Genomic DNA, 20,382 nt, shown 5'->3' with positions numbered 1-20,382 from the left:
TGGGGTAGACAACATTTTGTTTCTGTTATTTTTGGGTTATTTTCATGATTTGTGCTTTACTATTTGGTTATATAACTAGGAGACTAGTTATTGCTTATGATTACATCGTTTTATTTGGTTAAATGAGGTTTTAAATGAATGAAATAACAAGAAACAAATTGTAAACAAAACATAACCTCTACAGTTGGACGTACAGAACTAACAATAAAATTGGCTTCAGCTATGCTTGTACTTTGAATAAAGGATTTACTACTATAAGTATAATTCGATGATAATTATTTTAAGTTAAAAGACTTTGCTCTGTTAATCAGTTTTCTCACTTAAATAGTCAGCCTCTGGATGTTTTACGTCCATAATACATACACATTTTACTTTCATGGGTCGAAAAAATGAGTGAATCCAAGGACTTGAAGCAATAACAAAATATAACGAATTATTCATGAAAACAATACAAATATTTAAAGTACAACTAATTGTTGTGCAAGTAACAAAACCCTCTGCCTTATTTAGCTGTTGATTTCTTTGTCTATCTCCTGTAACGAGAGTAACATGTTAAATGAAAAGCCACTACTCATATTCCTAACTAGTTACTCGCTTCCTTAGCTTCCATATTTAAATAATAGCCATGTAATTGGATAACAAAGCCTTTTATTTCTATCACACAATTTAAGACTTTCTTAAAAATGTCATTCGTAAATTTAGGTAGTACTTATATTATTTAACATTGTTTTTATTTTAATTTAGCGTTTACAAATTAATGTTAACTGTTGTTTTAGCTATAGTGGTTGTGATCACCCATATCAGTCCTACCTACTTTTAATCAATTGACATATTCGGGGTTTTCATTGTTTTATAGATTCAAGTTTACCAAGTGTCACTAAATTTGAACATTATTGAGTGGTATAAAAAATACAGGAATAATCTTGAAGAGATAATATAATAATAATATATCATACACAAATTAGATCTAGGTAATCAATACATATGACGTGAAGATTTGCCCTTTATCCTATTCACGTATAGGCCTACACTTAAAATGTGGGAACAAATAAGAAATCTTTAAACGTTATTTAAGTTTAACGATAATATTTAATTAGTTTTACAAAAAATCTTAACGACCCAACTATTAGATCAAGAAACGTCAACTCCAACTGTTTACAAAGTAATAATTCAACAGAATACATCAACTGCCACTTTTTACCAACACTCCGATTGTTTAATTTAAAAGCTCTCAGAATCGACGTAGAAAACCATTTGGTGAAAAACGACGTTTAAATGTCCAGTTTGTGCTGAGAAATAATGATTTTGGATTCAGTTTTAAATTAGTTATGATCAAAAAATCATTATTATTAACACTGTCTGCCATAATAGTCCAAGGAAATGTAACATACCAATTCACGAGTGTCATGTACGATAAGTGTTTGATCCTATGGACGGCGATGGTGACGACTTAACAGATACAAATTATAATACACTGACTCATTTTATTGTGCAAACAGTGTTTCTTCTAGTTAGTACGAATATATTTTAGAATATCACTCTTATTATGTGGTATTATTCTTTTTACCTCGTGTTTGGGTTTATATTAAACGTATTTATAAATTCCATATCTATTAACCAAAAAATGTTTTTAAGCATGGTCGCATCCTGATTATTTTGATAGTTCCTGTAGGCAAAGCCTGTCGGTTTGGAATCGGCACGTGGCATTGCCGCTCGGCACAAGCTGGGCTACGTGTCCACACTGGCCGCTCGGTACAAGCTGGGCTACGTGTCCACACTGGCCGCTCGGCACAAGCTGGGCTACGTGTCCACACTGGCCGCTCGGTACAAGCTGGGCTACGTGTCCACACTGGCCGCTCGGCACAAGCTGGGCTACGTGTCCACACTGGCCGCTCGGTACAAGCTGGGCTACGTGTCCACACTGGCCGCTCGGCACAAGCTGGGCTACGTGTCCACACTGGCCGCTCGGTACAAGCTGGGCTACGTGTCCACACTGGCCGCTCGGTACAAGCTGGGCTACGTGTCCACACTGACCGCTCGGTACAAGCTGGGCTACGTGTCCAAACTGGCCGCTCGGCACAAGCTGGGCTACGTGTCCACACTGGCCGCTCGGCACAAGCTGGGCTACGTGTCCACACTGGCCGCTCGGTACAAGCTGGGCTACGTGTCCACACTGGCCGCTCGGCACAAGCTGGGCTACGTGTCCAAACTGGCCGCTCGGCACAAGCTGGGCTACGTGTCCAAACTGGCCGCTCGGCACAAGCTGGGCTACGTGTCCACACTGGCCGCTCGGCACAAGCTGGGCTACGTGTCCACACTGACCGCACGGCACAAGCTGGACTACGTGTCCACACTGACCACTCGGCACAAGCTGGGTTACGTGTCCACACTGGCCGCTCGGCACAAGCTGGGCTACGTGTCCACACTGGCCGCTCGGCAATGCAAATACGAATACTCTTCAAAACAAAATACTCTTCATCTTCTACAGTCAACTTGAAATCATTAAGACACAGCGCGTAAGTACAGTTTATATTCACGACTCACCGTTTTTAGAAACTCTCTAAATAAAAATATCTGTAAGGCGTAGTACAATACTGTAGTACAATAAAAATATGTTTTGACCCCAACAAAATTAGCACAAGCGGGGAATTCGGTACAGATGTTGGGTGTACATTCCTTTTGAACATATAAAGTCCCCTAAAATTTAAGCTGTGCTACGGCCCCCATATTGGAAAATGGCGGCATATTTCTGTATTTTTGGCTATAGTGACTTTATTATTAGAGATACATGAAAAATCTTAAAAATACAAAATGTGGTCCATCTAAAAAAAACACATTTTTTAAGTTTATCATTTTTCTCTAAGCCCAACGGTTTTTGAGTTATTTTTGATTAAGTATATATAGTTTTTATATTTATCAAAATAGGCGAAACCCATGGAAATCGACAGTTACTTTTAAGGTTTACGACGATTCATCCCATTTAGTTAAATAGTGTGATACTATAAAATCTTAAAATTTAACATTATTCAAAGAGAAAAACAACTCCGCCACAGCTAACCTGCGGACTCAGCCAATTTCCATTTGAGTGATTGGATGTTTTATTAAATGTATATAAATAAAAGCTAGTTTTAACGGGTACCTAGGTTTGCTGCTACAGGGAGGGTAATATAGTGTGTTTTTTTTTTGTAAAACATCAATAACGTCATAAACGTCATAAACATCAATAAAATAAACTAATGTTCCAGGTATTATCATAATAAATTTATAAACAAGCAAACTACAATAGTTTACTTATTCTTCATAAGAATAGCTGAGAGTTTTAAATTTAAAATTTACAAATTTTGGTTGTGCTGAATCAGTCAGGAATATATCAACTTTTGAAGACTTTCCCAGCAATATTCATCATACAGAGAGGTCTGTACCATCAAGAGGAAGGTACCCTTTCAATGTATGCATATGTGAGCAATAAAGCAACGACGATTTTACACTTGCATATTACTCGTAATGAAAATTCAACTATTTGAAACTAAATATAATTTAGAGTTGTTTAAATATTCGCTTTAATTAAAATGAGATTCACCAGCTCTTCTAAGTTTAATGTTCCTTGTGTTCACAGGGCAAGCCTTAATTATGTTCTTTTCAAACGCTCCAATCGTTTATGTAAGTAATTACTTTTGTATACAGGGTGGCTGAAAAGTAACTTGCACCCCCCCCCCCCCCCCTTATTTTTTTAATTATTTAAGATAGTCTACTTGAAATCGTTTTGATCAAACAATGTACGTTTATCTAAAAGAGGGATATTGCAAAAAGTCACAGGGGATAAAGAAGTTGGTTTTCGATTTTTGGATATTGATCATGTGATACCGTTGTATAAAATGATTTAAGTAAAGGATGCTCTTGCAAGTTTAATCCCTGGTCCAGATCTTCCGCAACTTAGTCGTGTGATTGACGGATCGTGTTTAACTGTTTGGTCATGAGATTAGAGTTCGGTTCTGGAATTAATGTCAATCACAATGCAAACTTTACCACCTTTCCCTCATTGCAGGTAATGTCTAGCGTTCTCATTATCATATACTGCATGTATCTCATATACTGTAAATTAATATTGAGATATGAAGTATCTATAGAAACAATTTAGATTGACATATTTCAAATTGTTTAGTGTGTTGTTCACATTCGTTTATATTCATTCATGTTATATTGATTATAGACCGAAAGGTGTGTTTAATACTAAGGGGTAAATAGTAGTTTACGCAACGATTGCGTTAAGTGAGTCTTTACGACACGAGTAGAAAATTTAAGGCACGAGCCTTGGCGAGTGCCTTAAAAAAACTTTTACGAGTGTCGTAAAGACTATTAACGCGAGTTGCGTACACTACTTTACCTACGACCGTTTTTTAATCACTATCAATCTGGATTTAATTACTAACAATCACTACTGATAACTTTTTAGAGAGGTTATGTTTTCGTGTATTGTCATTGCCACTGAAAGTGATGCAACGACTTGTATAATCAGCTGATTTCCTGTAATTACGTGTTTGTTAAACTTTGTTTAATATTACATTGCTAGCAGCATTCTTACCATAAATAATATTGTATCAGGTACAATTCGGCAAATATTTCATTTATTTTTGGACTTCCACCAACTTAATTAAGAATTAAGAATACGCGAGTATCAACATGAACAAGTCGGATCAACAATTTAAATTGGTCAACTGATCAGCTGATCAGCTGATTAGTTGACGTTCGAAGCATTACAATTTTAATTATTTTCTCTCAATACTTGAACCTCATTGGTCCGTTACCTGTGTGGATATGAGAAAACTACGCGGATATGAAATAAAACTATGCGGATATGAAAGTAAACAGCTGTAAAGTGAAACTTTTCAATTCTAAGAACTGGACTGAAATGGCTACTTTAAAAAACGGTCGTAGGTAAAATCTATATCATAATGTAAAAAGGGACTATCGGTATCACTTACATAAATTGTAATCATGTTAGATACTGTAAACTGTGATTTAAATTACTTTCAAATTAAGGAGTGACCTTTTTACGCTCTTAGCATTGGTATGTTATAAAATATGTAATAGAGTTGTATCTTGGACATTGTATTATAGTTTTAGACAAAAACCTAACATGGAACGATATAAACTTAATTACACTAAAGTGTTAATTATGAACACTTAATTCTATTACTAGCGAAAGAGGAGGAACAATTAAACTTTGTTATTAATAAATATTTTTTTTTTAATAATAGTGTGTTAATACTTAAACACTTGTCTGTTTAATTTTTAATGTTACAATGAACTGGATAAAGTTGGAGTTTGTTAAATAATACTCTTTCTACTCTATTAACCAACTTGTTTGCTTTCAACAGGAAAAGAATAATATGTTACTGTTATTAAGTAAAATATATTTGAGTACTACCGCAGTATTAATAGAATAAATATGTTTAAGGGGGTGTGAGGATATAATTTGGAAATAAAAGTGGTAAAGGTTGAGTCAATACCAATCATCATTGTTGAAATAATCACAGAGAGTAATAAACCGTGTTTGTAGTCACTAGACTTTCGTCCATTGTGTACAAACAATACCCAACAAATAAATCTGCTCGTGGCTACTTAATACGAACGTGAGTGTACTTGTACTATTCTGGGCCTCAGTTGCTGGTCTACACTCTACAGGCTCAGTCTGTACAGTATTGTTGTACTGTATGTAAGGAAAACACACAACCAATTTAACAGACTACGAGAGAACAACATCACATGGTTTTGCTGGTCTTGACCGGGAAACTGTTAAGCACATTAATCAGAAAAATTAAGTGTTCTATAAATACCAACAATTAAAAACAAATATAAATTATTAATTTATTCCTCTTACACCATTTTGCAACGATACATAGACATATGAAGTGTAGGTAAACAATTAAATCCATCGCTAAAGGAAAATTAAACAATTAAAAAAGAATTTAAGTGTAACAATCACAGTGTGTAAATTGAGTCTTGAAACAAATCTGTAACTTTTAAACCGAAATAGATAGAAATATTCTGTTCGTGGGGTTGATTGTTAACAAAGGTTCCGTAATTTTTTACATCAAAAATATTTTTTTACCCCCCTAACAGGGTAGGGGGAAGGGGGTGACTTATTTTTTTTAAATAGTAACACCTATTGAACCCCTCATTTTGAAGAATTTGTCAAAAGAAACACAATGACGCAAACCCGAGGTGGATATCTCACCCCTAGTCAAAATGGCAGGCATTCAAAAATTTGATTTACCGTGTGTAAAAAAGCACCGATTTCACAAATATGAAAACAAATCTGTATTTGAAAACCGAAATAAATAGAATATTCTGTTTGTGGAATTTATTGTAAACATAGGTTCCGCAATTTTTTATATCAACCTTATTTTAAAGGGGGGTTAACCCTGTAACAGGGTAGGGGCTGGGGGTGATTTTTTTTTTTTATAACAACGCCTTTTGAGGGACCCCTCATTTTGAAGGGTTTGTCAAAATAAATACAATGGCTTGAATCCGAGTTAGGTATTTCATCCTAGCCTAAATGGCGGGTATTCCAAAATTTAATTTATGTGAAAAGCACCCATTTTGGAATACCTGTCATTTTGACTAGGGGGGAGATATTCACCTCGGGTTTGCGTCATTGTATTTCTTTTGACAAGCCCTTTAAAATGAGGGGTCACACATTCGGGGTGGCTATTTGAAAAAAAATAAGTCACCCCCTTCCCCCTACCATGTTTGGATGGTTAAAATTTTTTTGGTGTAATAATTTGTTGAACCTTCGTTGAGAATCAATGCTACAATCAGAATATTTCTATCTATTTCGGTTTTTAAATACAGATTTTTTTCGAGACTTAATTTACACACTGTATGATGAAAAGAGTTTAAAAGTTCTAACAGTAATAAATAACAACCATTTTAACCAACCATAAATAATATTTAGAAATTCAATAACAATTAGGCCTACAATACAATATCAAATAATACTAATAATGAGAAAAGAAAATAATAGTTGTATGCTATAAATAATATGAACGCCTAACTATATTGACAAAAAATACACCTAATAATACATGGGTAACGCAATACATTAACAACACACATTTAGTGTAACAAATAACCTGGGATGAACACTAAGGAAAGACAAAAGACCTATTTGTCAATCAAGGAGCAGGGTGATCTTTGACCTGAAGACGTGGTAAGAAACACCAAAAAGTCTAGATCAGAAGCAACCGGTGGATCTCTTTAACCGGTGTAGACGATACTAGGCCTACTATTCTTAAAGTATAATAGGTTGAAAAAACTGCCGTTGGAATAATGATCTGGATTGTGTTACTCTTAAGTACACTGAACTTGACGCAACTAAGAAGTCAGAAGTTTAGAAGACTATTGAGAAATTTGTATAAAAAGAGAAGATATAAAAACTTGTGTGTAATGTGAATAGTTTGAAGGTTCAGTTGTATTCAAAAGTCACGGACTGGTGTTTGTAAGTATATGAAACCAAGTACCAGCATCCCCCTAGAGAGTTTTTTTTTCAACAATCATTTCCAAGTGGCCCGCTTGATAAGGTCCCCAAATTATAAAGACATACTCAATAATAGGTCAAAGGAGTGATTCGTTAAGGACAATAAGATAGTGCGTTTTTAGTTCTTTGTTGACCTATGAACAAATCTCAGGTGTGAGTTGGCCCAAAGACGATGTTTGCCATATGCTCCTCTGAACTTAGGGTTGGTGTAAACTGATCCCAAGATCCTTCTCCTTATTCACCTTTCTTTAGTTTTGAGTCCTAAACATGGTAGTTGAATCATAGTTTTTGGTCCTATGACAAAAGTCATGATGATGCTTAATGATTTGACCATTTAGAAAATAAAGGAACTTGGTATTATTTCTACACTGGATTACAATCTATGCCATCAATGGAGATTTGGCGTTTCCATATTGTAATCTAAAGATCTTATTCTTGAAAAGACTCTGACATTGTCCACATTCATGAGGAACTTCGTGAATATAGTGATTTTGATGTCATTAATAAATAAATGAATTATATAAATATAAAACACATCCTAACAAACCTTAATCCTAATGACATTCAATGCCAAAGGTTATAAATTAGTAGTTAGTATATAAGGCTACCTAGACCTTATTACATAATTCGTTTAAGTAATAATAATAAACCGTAGCGTTTCTTATGTAAACCTGTTTTGTACGGTTAATGTTAAATTCATTAGCTCAACGTCGTCGCCCCAAGCGAGGCAGATTCCGCACACTAAGGTGTAATCCAATAAGTGCTTCTCGATCTATGTAATAGACTTTGGACTCGATCTTAGATCTTAAGCGTAATCGAAGGGTGTAATTGTGTTTAATCTTACGTGTAATGTACGTTTCTTTTTCTACGTAGATTGTAAGTTTTATACATTGTAAAGCTCTCTGACCTCTACTCCTCTGTAGAGGTAAAAGGAAACTTACGAAAACTTTTACAAAACAAAAAATTACTCCAAAGGGGGAAAATGTAGGTAGGGTAGAGTACTCACTAGATGGAGGACCTCTAGGATCGTGGAATAAGTGAACACCAGTGCCAGTATAATATTATGATTTAATAAATCTAACTAAATGTGCATACCATTGTACATAACACATAAGTACACATAAGTACATAATACCCCCGCCGCAGCAAACCTGCCGACTAAGCGAATTCCCATTTGTCTGAATTGATTTTCAGTTAAATATATTTTAATAACATTAGGTTTAACAAGTACCTAGGTTTGCTGCTACAAGGAAACTAATAAAGTGTGTTTTTGAGTAAAATATTGATAGCTTATTACAAAATAAATAAATTTGCCAAGTTTGATAAATATATCCATAAACAAGCAAACTACAACATATGACAATATTCTCCATAAGAATAACATGGGAATTTTAAATTTACAATTTTTTTAATTTTCTCCGTTACTAATAATCGAACAAAAATACTTTTATATACTAAATTATTTGTTTTTTTAAGCTCTTTAAAAAGGTCTAAAGAGAAATCGGAAAATTTTGTGTTTTGAGGGTCAAAAGTGAGAAAAACCAATTTTTACCCCATAAAACCCCCCGTAAAGCCCCGTTCCCATGGTCCGATCGTGCTGGTTCGCGAACTCATTCAATTTTATCCCGCTTTACACCTTTAAACCAAATTTCATCAAAATCGGACAAAAATTACTCAAGTTATCGCGTTCACGGACGTATATATATATAAGTCTATAAATACATATATATGTATATATATACATATATAAAAATTTGAACGAATGGTGTTTTTGGCCTCTGGGGACATCAAAATGAAAAAGTAAATTGGTCCCGGGTCTAGGTCTTACCGTGCCACCTATGGTAATAGCTACTTCCCTATAGGGAAATTCGCTAAAATGAAGAGAATTGTTACACAGTGATATTATAATAATTGAGAACAGCCAAATGACAAATAGATTGAAATAATATGATTGAATATTTACACCCCATGTTTTGGTTCTATAATCTGTTTCTTTATACAAATGATATGAAATTAAATATTTCCTTTAACACTTAAACTTTATAAGTATGTAATATAAATAGTAAACACTTGAAATATTCTAACCTTAATCAAAACAAATATTTATATACAATTGAGGCCATCCTTCTGATGGTATGTTCTAATCAAACAAATATTTAAGATTCGTGTTTACGTATTTTACGAGTTTATACCCCTAAATTTTAAATTATTTACAAACATTATAAATGAAACGTATTATAATATATATATACAATTACACTAGAGTAATTGGCCTATCAATTAGTACATCTATGTTCATGTACTAATTGATAGGCTTAGTTACTTGGATTGGTCTCAAATTCTGTTCTATTTACACCTTGTGTCTCGAGCGAACAACCCCCGGAGTCAACGCCCGCACCAAATGAACGCCCCGGGGAACCATTCAACCGTTGCCCTACGGCCTCGCCTTGTGGTATGACGAAATATCTTCAATATCTTCACTTATTTGGTCATAGCGTGCACAACTTAAATGTGAGGGAGAAACCCCGTAAAATTTAACAAAATCTACATATAAATGAAATAAATAAACTATAGGAAAGATAAAGTAAAAAGTAAGTAAATATACATAAATAAAGTAAATTAAAATAGAGTCACTTTAAAACTTCAAATAAATACTTAAACTAACCCCTACTAAACAAAAAGAGGTTAAACTAATATAACAATCTAGGGCCATTTAAAGTTGTAAATAGAACAGAATTTGAGACTAATCCAAGTAACTAAGCCTATCAATTAGGACATTAATACGGATCATTTATAATGTTTGTAAATAATTGAAAATTTAGGGGTATAAACTCGTAAAATACGTTAACACGAATCTTAAATATTTGTTTGATTAGAATATATCATCAGAAGGATGACCTCAATTGTATATAAATATTGGTTTTGATTAAGGTTAGAATATTACAAGTGTTTACCATTTATATTACATACTTATAAAGTTTAAATGTCGAGGGAAATATTTCATTTTATATCATTTGTATAAAGAAACAGATTATAAAACCAAAACATAGGGTGTAAATATTCAATCATATTATTGCAATCTATTTGTCATTTGGCTGTTCTCAATTATTATAATATCACTGTTTAACAATTCTCATTGTTTTATGTACTTATCAATGGTGTGCACATTTAGTTAGATTTATTATATCATATTATTATACTGGCACTGGTGTTCACTTATTCCTTGATAATTAAATCAAAACGGTGCAAACCACCATAAAGCTCTATGACCTCTTCTCATCTGTATAGGTAAAAGAAAACTTACGAAAACCTTTACCAAACAAAAAATTACTCCAAAGGGGGAAAATGTAGGTAGGGTAGAGTACTCACTAGATGGAGGACCTCTAGGATCGTGGAATAAGTGAACACCAGTGCCAGTATAATATTATGATTTAATAAATCTAACTAAATGTGCATACCATTGTACATAACACATAAGTACACATAAGTACATAATACCCCCGCCGCAGCAAACCTGCCGACTAAGCGAATTCCCATTTGTCTGAATTGATTTTCAGTTAAATATATTTTAATAACATTAGGTTTAACAAGTACCTAGGTTTGCTGCTACAAGGAAACTAATAAAGTGTGTTTTTGAGTAAAATATTGATAGCTTATTACAAAATAAATAAATTTGCCAAGTTTGATAAATATATCCATAAACAAGCAAACTACAACATATGACAATATTCTCCATAAGAATAACATGGGAATTTTAAATTTACAATTTTTTTAATTTTCTCCGTTACTAATAATCGAACAAAAATACTTTTATATACTAAATTATTTGTTTTTTTAAGCTCTTTAAAAAGGTCTAAAGAGAAATCGGAAAATTTTGTGTTTTGAGGGTCAAAAGTGAGAAAAACCAATTTTTACCCCATAAAACCCCCCGTAAAGCCCCGTTCCCATGGTCCGATCGTGCTGGTTCGCGAACTCATTCAATTTTATCCCGCTTTACACCTTTAAACCAAATTTCATCAAAATCGGACAAAAATTACTCAAGTTATCGCGTTCACGGACGTATATATATATATATATATATATATATATAAGTCTATATATATATATTTATATATATATATATATAAGTCTATAAATACATATATATGTATATATATACATATATAAAAATTTGAACGAATGGTGTTTTTGGCCTCTGGGGACATCAAAATGAAAAAGTAAATTGGTCCCGGGTCTAGGTCTTACCGTGCCACCTATGGTAATAGCTACTTCCCTATAGGGAAATTCGCTAAAATGAAGAGAATTGTTACACAGTGATATTATAATAATTGAGAACAGCCAAATGACAAATAGATTGAAATAATATGATTGAATATTTACACCCCATGTTTTGGTTCTATAATCTGTTTCTTTATACAAATGATATGAAATTAAATATTTCCTTTAACACTTAAACTTTATAAGTATGTAATATAAATAGTAAACACTTGAAATATTCTAACCTTAATCAAAACCAATATTTATATACAATTGAGGTCATCCTTCTGATGGTATGTTCTAATCAAACAAATATTTAAGATTCGTGTTTACGTATTTTACGAGTTTATACCCCTAAATTTTAAATTATTTACAAACATTATAAATGAAACGTATTATAATATATATACAATTACACTAGAGTAATTGGCCTATCAATTAGTACATCTATGTTCATGTACTAATTGATAGGCTTAGTTACTTGGATTGGTCTCAAATTCTGTTCTATTTACACCTTGTGTCTCGAGCGAACAACCCCCGGAGTCAACGCCCGCACCAAATGAACGCCCCGGGGAACCATTCAACCGTTGCCCTACGGCCTCGCCTTGTGGTATGACGAAATATCTTCAATATCTTCACTTATTTGGTCATAGCGTGCACAACTTAAATGTGAGGGAGAAACCCCGTAAAATTTAACAAAATCTACATATAAATGAAATAAATAAACTATAGGAAAGATAAAGTAAAAAGTAAGTAAATATACATAAATAAAGTAAATTAAAATAGAGTCACTTTAAAACTTCAAATAAATACTTAAACTAACCCCTACTAAACAAAAAGAGGTTAAACTAATATAACAATCTAGGGCCATTTAAAGTTGTAAATAGAACAGAATTTGAGACTAATCCAAGTAACTAAGCCTATCAATTAGGACATTAATACGGATCATTTATAATGTTTGTAAATAATTGAAAATTTAGGGGTATAAACTCGTAAAATACGTTAACACGAATCATAAATATTTGTTTGATTAGAATATATCATCAGAAGGATGACCTCAATTGTATATAAATATTGGTTTTGATTAAGGTTAGAATATTACAAGTGTTTACCATTTATATTACATACTTATAAAGTTTAAATGTCGAGGGAAATATTTCATTTTATATCATTTGTATAAAGAAACAGATTATAAAACCAAAACATAGGGTGTAAATATTCAATCATATTATTGCAATCTATTTGTCATTTGGCTGTTCTCAATTATTATAATATCACTGTTTAACAATTCTCATTGTTTTATGTACTTATCAATGGTGTGCACATTTAGTTAGATTTATTATATCATATTATTATACTGGCACTGGTGTTCACTTATTCCTTGATAATCAAATCAAAACGGTGCAAACCACCATAAAGCTCTATGACCTCTTCTCCTCTGTATAGGTAAAAGAAAACTTACGAAAACCTTTACCAAACAAAATACCCCCGCCGCAGCAAACCTGCCGTCTAAGCGAATTTCCATTTGGCTGAATTGATTTTCAATCGATCTATTTAAATAACATTAGGTTTAACGAGTACCTAGGTTTGCTGCTACAAGGAAACTAATAAAGTGTGTGTTTTAAGTAAAATAATTATTGCTTAGTATAAAATGAATATAGGCTATTTTCCAAGTTTGATCAAAAGAGATCCATAAACAAGCAAACTACAACATTTTAAAATATTCTCCATAAGAATAACATGAGAATTTTAAATTTACAATTTTTTTAGTTTTCTCCGTAACCAATAACCGTACAAAAACACTTTGATATACTGAACTGTTTGTTTTTTTAAGCTCTTTAAGAAGGTTTAGAGAAAAATTGGGAAATTTTGTGTTTTGAGGGTCAAAAGTGAGAAAACCCAATTTTTACCCCATAAAACCCCCCATAAAACCCTGTTCCCATGGTCCGATCATGATGGATCGCGAACTCATTCAAGTTTATCCCGACCTACACCTTCAAACCAAATTTCATCAAAATCGGATAAAAATTACTCAAGTTATCGTGTTCACGGACACATATATATATAAATCTATATATATATATATATATATATACATATATAAAAATTTGAACGAATGGTGTTTTTGGCCTCTGGGGACATCAAAATGAAAAAGTAAATCGGTCCCGGGCCTAAGTCTTACCATGAGACCTACGGTAATAGCTACTTCCCTATAGGGAAATTCGCTGAAATTACTCCAAAGGGGGAAAATGTAGCTAGGGTAGAGTACTCACTAGATGGAGGACCTCTAGGATCGTGGAGTAAGTGAACACCAGTGCCAGTATAATATTATGATTTAATAAATCTAACTAAATGTGCATACCATTGATAAGTATATAAAATAAAGAGAATTGTTACAGGGGTTGTTCGCTCGAGACACAAGGGTTGGTCCAGGCGTAGTCCTTCCTCTCGTCGTCGGTCGCTCGTCCTTGGCTGTCCTCTTCGGGTCGCTTTGGTCCTTGGTAACGTGGTAGTGTGGTGGTGGCCTTTGGTCTTGAATATAGCCGTGGGGTTGTTGTGTCCTCGTGATCTTGAGTCTGGTCGGGATCTTAACAGGTGCTTCAGACTATCCTGTCAAGCCACTGTCCCTACTCGATCCGGGACTCCCGACGGTTCCTTCTTTGAAGTGCTACTTCTTGAGACCTCTCCAAGACTGATGAACACTTTTCTTGACCAAGACCTCCTTTCACCTCTTCGATTATCGGTTCTTCCCCCGATGTCTTCGGGAAACACCTACCCTCCAATCATCGGTGGAATATCTTCGATCATCGTCCTCATTGGCCTCTCCCCTCATGACCAGCCTCTAGAGGGCGTGGTGCTGACCGTAAGCTTTGTAGCATTAAACTTTAAAACTATTTTTGGAGCATTGGCGATATTTTTATTTTTGATGCTTAACCTTGTAGATGCATACGCTAGTTTACAGGTATTTCTCTAAGACTATTAACTAAATTAACTAAGACAATTAGTCTCAAAAAGTGTGGCATACTGTCCCACTTGAAGCTAACCCTCTTCAAAGCGTCAACGTCATTCAACTACAGAATTTAGATAATCCACTAGTGTTAATTGCTGTGATACAGATTTTGTTTGATGCAAGTGCTAAATAAATATTTTTTTAATATTCCCGTCGCAGCAAACCTGTAGACTAAGCGAATTCCCGTTTCCTTGATTGGATTTACACTAAAATATCTCCCTTAAAATATCACAAATAAACTATTTCCATCAAATTTAATGATTATGGAATTGGTAAGCTCAGGTCTCCTGACGCGGTTTTAATTTATAATAGAACTGTCAAAGCTCTATCACATGTTTTAAAAACTGTTGTTTATAGATTTAAACGATGCCAATATTAGCAGTTGAAAGGACCTATTTTTATAATGAATGTTTTTGTTTAAAAAAAAATGGAAAATATTTCGTGTTCAATTTTGTTCTTGGTACAGAGTAAATTTTCAAATAGAGGAATATTCAAGTTTTTATCCATACACAAACTTTTAAAATAGAGTAAGTAGCTTGGGGTTTTTTGTTATAAAGCCTATAAGAACTTCGGGTAATGGCATAATAATTTCAATATTTAAAAAATTATTCAATTTGTTGGACTATGTTAATTTTATATGGATAAATTATTAATGCTTAAGCAGTAGGGCTTAAATATTTGAGGAGTAAGTAGACAATTAATAATTCTCTATATTTTGTGCACAAAGATATTACACTAAATATTGAGATTATGGCACCAAATATTGTTCTCACCAATAACATTTAAAAACAAAAAACCTGTATAAATTTCCAAAAATGTAAACGTGAGTGTAAACGTATTGGCATTTCAAATATACTCAGCCCTGTCAATACAATACATATACGAGTACGGCGTTTCATGATAAGGGGAATCACAGAAGGAAAGGAGATTGAGCTCTATCACTGGAAGGGGGAGGAGAACGTTGTTTCTCGAATATAGGATAGTACCATTTTATTGCCTGTGTAGTATGAATATACATTTTTTAATGATAAAAGTAGGATTAATAGTGAGCATTTGAATCTTTAAAATTAGAATTTTATAACTTTCATTAACAATGTCCAGTTTAATTAGCACTGTAAATATATTAATATATTAAAATACTATAAATATATTAAGTTTTAGATCCTAAACCGCCCTGTAATAGCGTAGCATGGGTTATATTGCTAATAAGCTCCAATGACGTTAGCAAGGTTGCGCGAACATGTCACGTGACTAGGTAAACGCTGTTATAACCTGAACGCCATTATATCTACCGTATACTCTGTTGCTGAAAAATATTGCCTTTATTTAGTTTGAAAATTAAATAGTAATAATCATTCAACCGTCATATCCTTTAAACATAAGCCTATATAACTTTTGAATAGATCTGTAACTGCTTGAGCACGATTACTTACATTGGGGTAGGCCTAAGTAGATTTTAAAAATAATAATTAGCTTTTATAAATAAATATACTAAATGTACAAATTTTATTTACAATTTGCATCACCTTGGTACTATTTTACTGTTAAAAAGCTAAAAATCCTATTCTTTGATAAAATGAGACAAAGTGTATCAATATTCACGCAGAAAATAAAACAGTGTTAAGAATATATTATCCCAACAATCTGTAAAATGTCTTAAGTGACTTAAGTTAATTAAATGTAGGACAAAACGCTTGTTGCAAAATTCATTTGGTTGTAGAATAAGTTTTAAAGAGATACTGTTAATTGTGAAATACATATACCAACATTGTAATAACATCTTTTATAGAGATGAAAATGTTTCATTAAATTTCAAAACTCATGGTATGAAGATAAAACTATCAAGACCTTTCAACTAGCCTGTCAGAGCGAAAAGGTAACACTATTACGTTCTCCAACTGTAAATTGAATCCATTAATAATCCCTGCTTTGTCACTACCTTTTAACGGACATAATATGGAAGCCTCTGTAATACTCCCACCGAATCATGATCATTTAACACTTATATGTCCAGTTCATGTCAGAGTTGATGATAAAACAATGGTGAAAATATTTGTTTAGTATCTTATTTCATTATTGCGTTTCTCCCCCACATACAATGAATGACATAAAAGTAAAAACATTTGTTACAAACAAATTGGAAAACTGATTTGATCTCTGATTCCACAATCCAATAACTGCGCTAACAATATCTTTGTGAGAGAACTCGCAGAATAACAATCATAACTCGTTCCTCATACTTGAGCGTATCAACACGTAAATACACAACTTGGATGAATAATATTTTTTTGGGGTTTCTTTTGGGTTTTAGCATAAACTACGTGACAATTTTGTATGAATATTTTTATGAAATGACATGACTATTTAAACATTTTTTATACAAAATTCATGCAAAGGCCGTTTCCTATATCTCATGAAACTTCTTCGATCTTCATAGTAAAGTTAAATTATTTTCAAATATAGATTTTTAAGAAACGTCTTCACAAACAATGACAGCCAACGAGTAGCCTTTCTTTTTTCATAACACGTATAAAATGAAAGCATAGGCCAGTTTTCGTTACATAAACTTATAAAGCTATATTTTATAACAAATATGGCTATATACATTATATGTACGTTACATAAAATTATATTACATGAATCTCCCTATAAAATAGAATAATTGATGTACTTATCCTGTATTACTTAACTTTATTACTTACTGTCATTAATGTAACATCATGTATGGTCGGGCTCAACATTCATGGTTTTTAATTAGAGGTAGACTAAATGGTGATAACAGTACATTTCATCACTTGAGCTTCAAGTGACTATTCGACCCGAGCTCAAGTTTAACGATCGAGATGATGCGAAGGTCGGGACCGAGTAAGGCTTAAATGAATTGTTTCAATGATGTGGCCTAAACATTACGTCATCCTGCACCATTGACTGGGCATACTAAGCTATCCTAAATTACTTACATCTTGTCAAAATGTTTTTATTATTACCAAACACCTGTTCAATGAGGTATTCAATAATTCGGTCTGTTGAGTTTGCAACTAACGATGTTTGTATGTTTGTCTTCAAACAATTATATAAACAGGTTTTTATTATGGATTAAAACTGATAACAACTATTATTAATCCTATCTACCACGAATACTAGTTGACGCACTAACAACTATGAAACAAATTTTCACGAGGGACACCCAAAGTAAGTTGATATACTTTGTAACCATACGTTTTCATTTCATTTCAAATGAAAGGCACGAATTTTGTATATAAATTCTAGACTTCCTAAAGATGATGCCCTGTGTAGCTGACATATCATTTTTAGCTGAAAACCCTAAACGATGTATACTAAAATTATGTTAGAATGCTTTGTATTTTTTCCCTTGAAAATACGAGTAAATTTTATGAAATAACTTTTGTTTTATTGTACGAAATAAGTTTAAGTTCTTTTTGTGTTTTTGAACGACAATATTTAGCTTAGATACAGTACAAAATGATGTTTTATTTTTTCATCCCTGTTGAAGTTCAATCAATGTCAATCAGCCTAAAAACTAAATAATAGCCTTTAAATACCAATCAAACAAATGTCAATAAAACATGGGATATAACGCTTATTGTCATTAGGTTGGTACAATCAAAGGTGGGGATATTGTCAAGCAATCGGACGCAAAATAAGTTTTGTAGAGTTTAAAAAAATATTTATATAGGCACTTCTAAAATATTGCCGTATAAATGTTCATATACTTTGCTGTATTCATTATGATTGATTTGTAGCAAACGGATTGATGTTTAAATTAATAATTACAACTTACGTCAATCAATCCAGTTATGTTTATGGAGGACGCACGTTTCGACCTTTAGGTCATCTTCTGCTCCGCTGTTGCACTAGGTTATTCCATACTTAGTTGCATTGTTGGTGTAGCAACCGCGTCAAATATTTACATTGAAAAACATAGTCTGACCACGTAAACATAAAATCACGACAGTGACGAAGACTAAAATATATTTAGTATTTTATTTATATATAGTCAGTTTCGTGTTTTTTGTGACATCTCTAGTGCAACAGCGGAGCAGAGGATGACCTAAAGGTCGAAACGTGCGTCCTCCATAAACATAACTGGATTGATTGACGTAAGTTGTAATTATTACTTTGCTGTAAGTGAGCAGGCGTGTGATGGTAGTACCTGTTATTATTGATTTATTGTTTGAGTAATTAAAAAGCGTAACCTATTTACAAAGTGTTACCACAGTTAACTAATTCTCCTACAAATTCAAACGTATATTCTGATGGAAGTTTTTCTATACAAAAATGGCTGCCACTGGACATATATAAATCTGTGTCTGGTAGTAAAACACAGAAAAAATATGGATCAAAACGTAATTTTATTTTTTCAACAAGAAAAATCCACTCACGAAGATTGTTTTGTACAAAACTGGTATACAAACGAAGGCGTGACTTCAAAATATAAATTATAACATAAACACTGCAAGTTAAATTACCGATTTGACAAATCAATTTAGTTTCAAAGAGATACAAAAATGTAAAATAACAGCAACTAAGTCTTATTATTTTTAAATTCTGAATTATAATCTAAATTAATTACTAAAAATATAAGTTACCTGATTTATTACGAATGAAAAGAATTGTTATGTTTGCAAAGTTTTGTTTGATTGAGTGTTACTTTTTAATCCTCACTTTTGAATTTAAAACATTTTAATACTTTACTAAGTTAAAAAAAAAATTATTGCAAAGCAGATAAACTTTTAAATGTAATGCATATTTGTAGTTTCCACAAATATCCATTGAATATTTTATTAGCTATTATAAATAAAACTTACAAGAACACAATAATAGGTAAAACTCACCACTTAAATACATCTTTAAACAGTGTTTAACCACTTAAAAGACGTTGTGAGTTTACGTATTTTCCAAGTAGTGTTACAGAACGGGAACATGTCACAAGAGGGAGCGCTACGCGAAACTGATCCTGGACTGTACAGAGCGCTCTAGCGGACATGCGCTCTACCAACCCCTAGAGCAGCTTCGCCCGGCGCGGCGTCACATCCATGTACGATAGAGAGTGCAAATATAATAATATGCGTACAACAACCCTTGGCACGACCACAAGCCTTACAGTAATGCTGTCCATCATTTGGTTTGCCAGAACATTTATTCATCCGAATATGTTTTGTTAGTAATACTGGTAATCCTGGTCATGTTTTGTTGTTCCGTATTGATAGTTATAATGGATAACACAAATAATGATATTATTTAACGGACATAAAATTGGGTAATTTCAATTCATACGGTATTAGTTCAATAATACTGAATACTCTGTTTACCATCCATATGTATTTTAAATGCATAGCAATAAAATTAAATACAGCTTTTAATTATATTTTTACATTTTGTTCAGCGTTATAAAACACAGGGTATTAAAACATTGTACTTTATATGACTAAGCAGTATTTAACTTTCAATAGTAACTAATATTCAAAGGAAACGTTAACTTAACTTGTTTCTTGTACAGTATAAACAATTTTGGAAATTGTGAGGGAATAATAACTGTAGATGGAATAAGCCT

The 20,382-nt window shown here is 32.9% G+C and overlaps 1 protein-coding gene across 1 annotated transcript in view; it reads right to left on the bottom strand.

The window, feature by feature from the left end:
- Window positions 1-19,720, bottom strand: part of LOC128983379 (tachykinin-like peptides receptor 99D) — a 39,043-nt gene extending 19,323 nt beyond the window's left edge. The window contains exon 1 of the mRNA XM_054402638.1: window positions 19,664-19,720. The gene's annotated coding sequence lies outside the window, so the exon portion shown is untranslated. The remainder of the gene's footprint in view (window positions 1-19,663) is intronic.
- Between the last annotated feature and the right edge of the window lie 662 nt (window positions 19,721-20,382).

Source organism: Macrosteles quadrilineatus, unplaced genomic scaffold (genome assembly GCF_028750875.1).
Source record: "Macrosteles quadrilineatus isolate MER2022 unplaced genomic scaffold, UCM_ALF_1.0 Scaffold_1__1_contigs__length_201487025, whole genome shotgun sequence".
In the NCBI taxonomy this organism is placed as follows: Eukaryota; Metazoa; Arthropoda; class Insecta; order Hemiptera; family Cicadellidae; genus Macrosteles; species Macrosteles quadrilineatus.
This window is presented reverse-complemented; position numbering and strand designations above follow the sequence as displayed.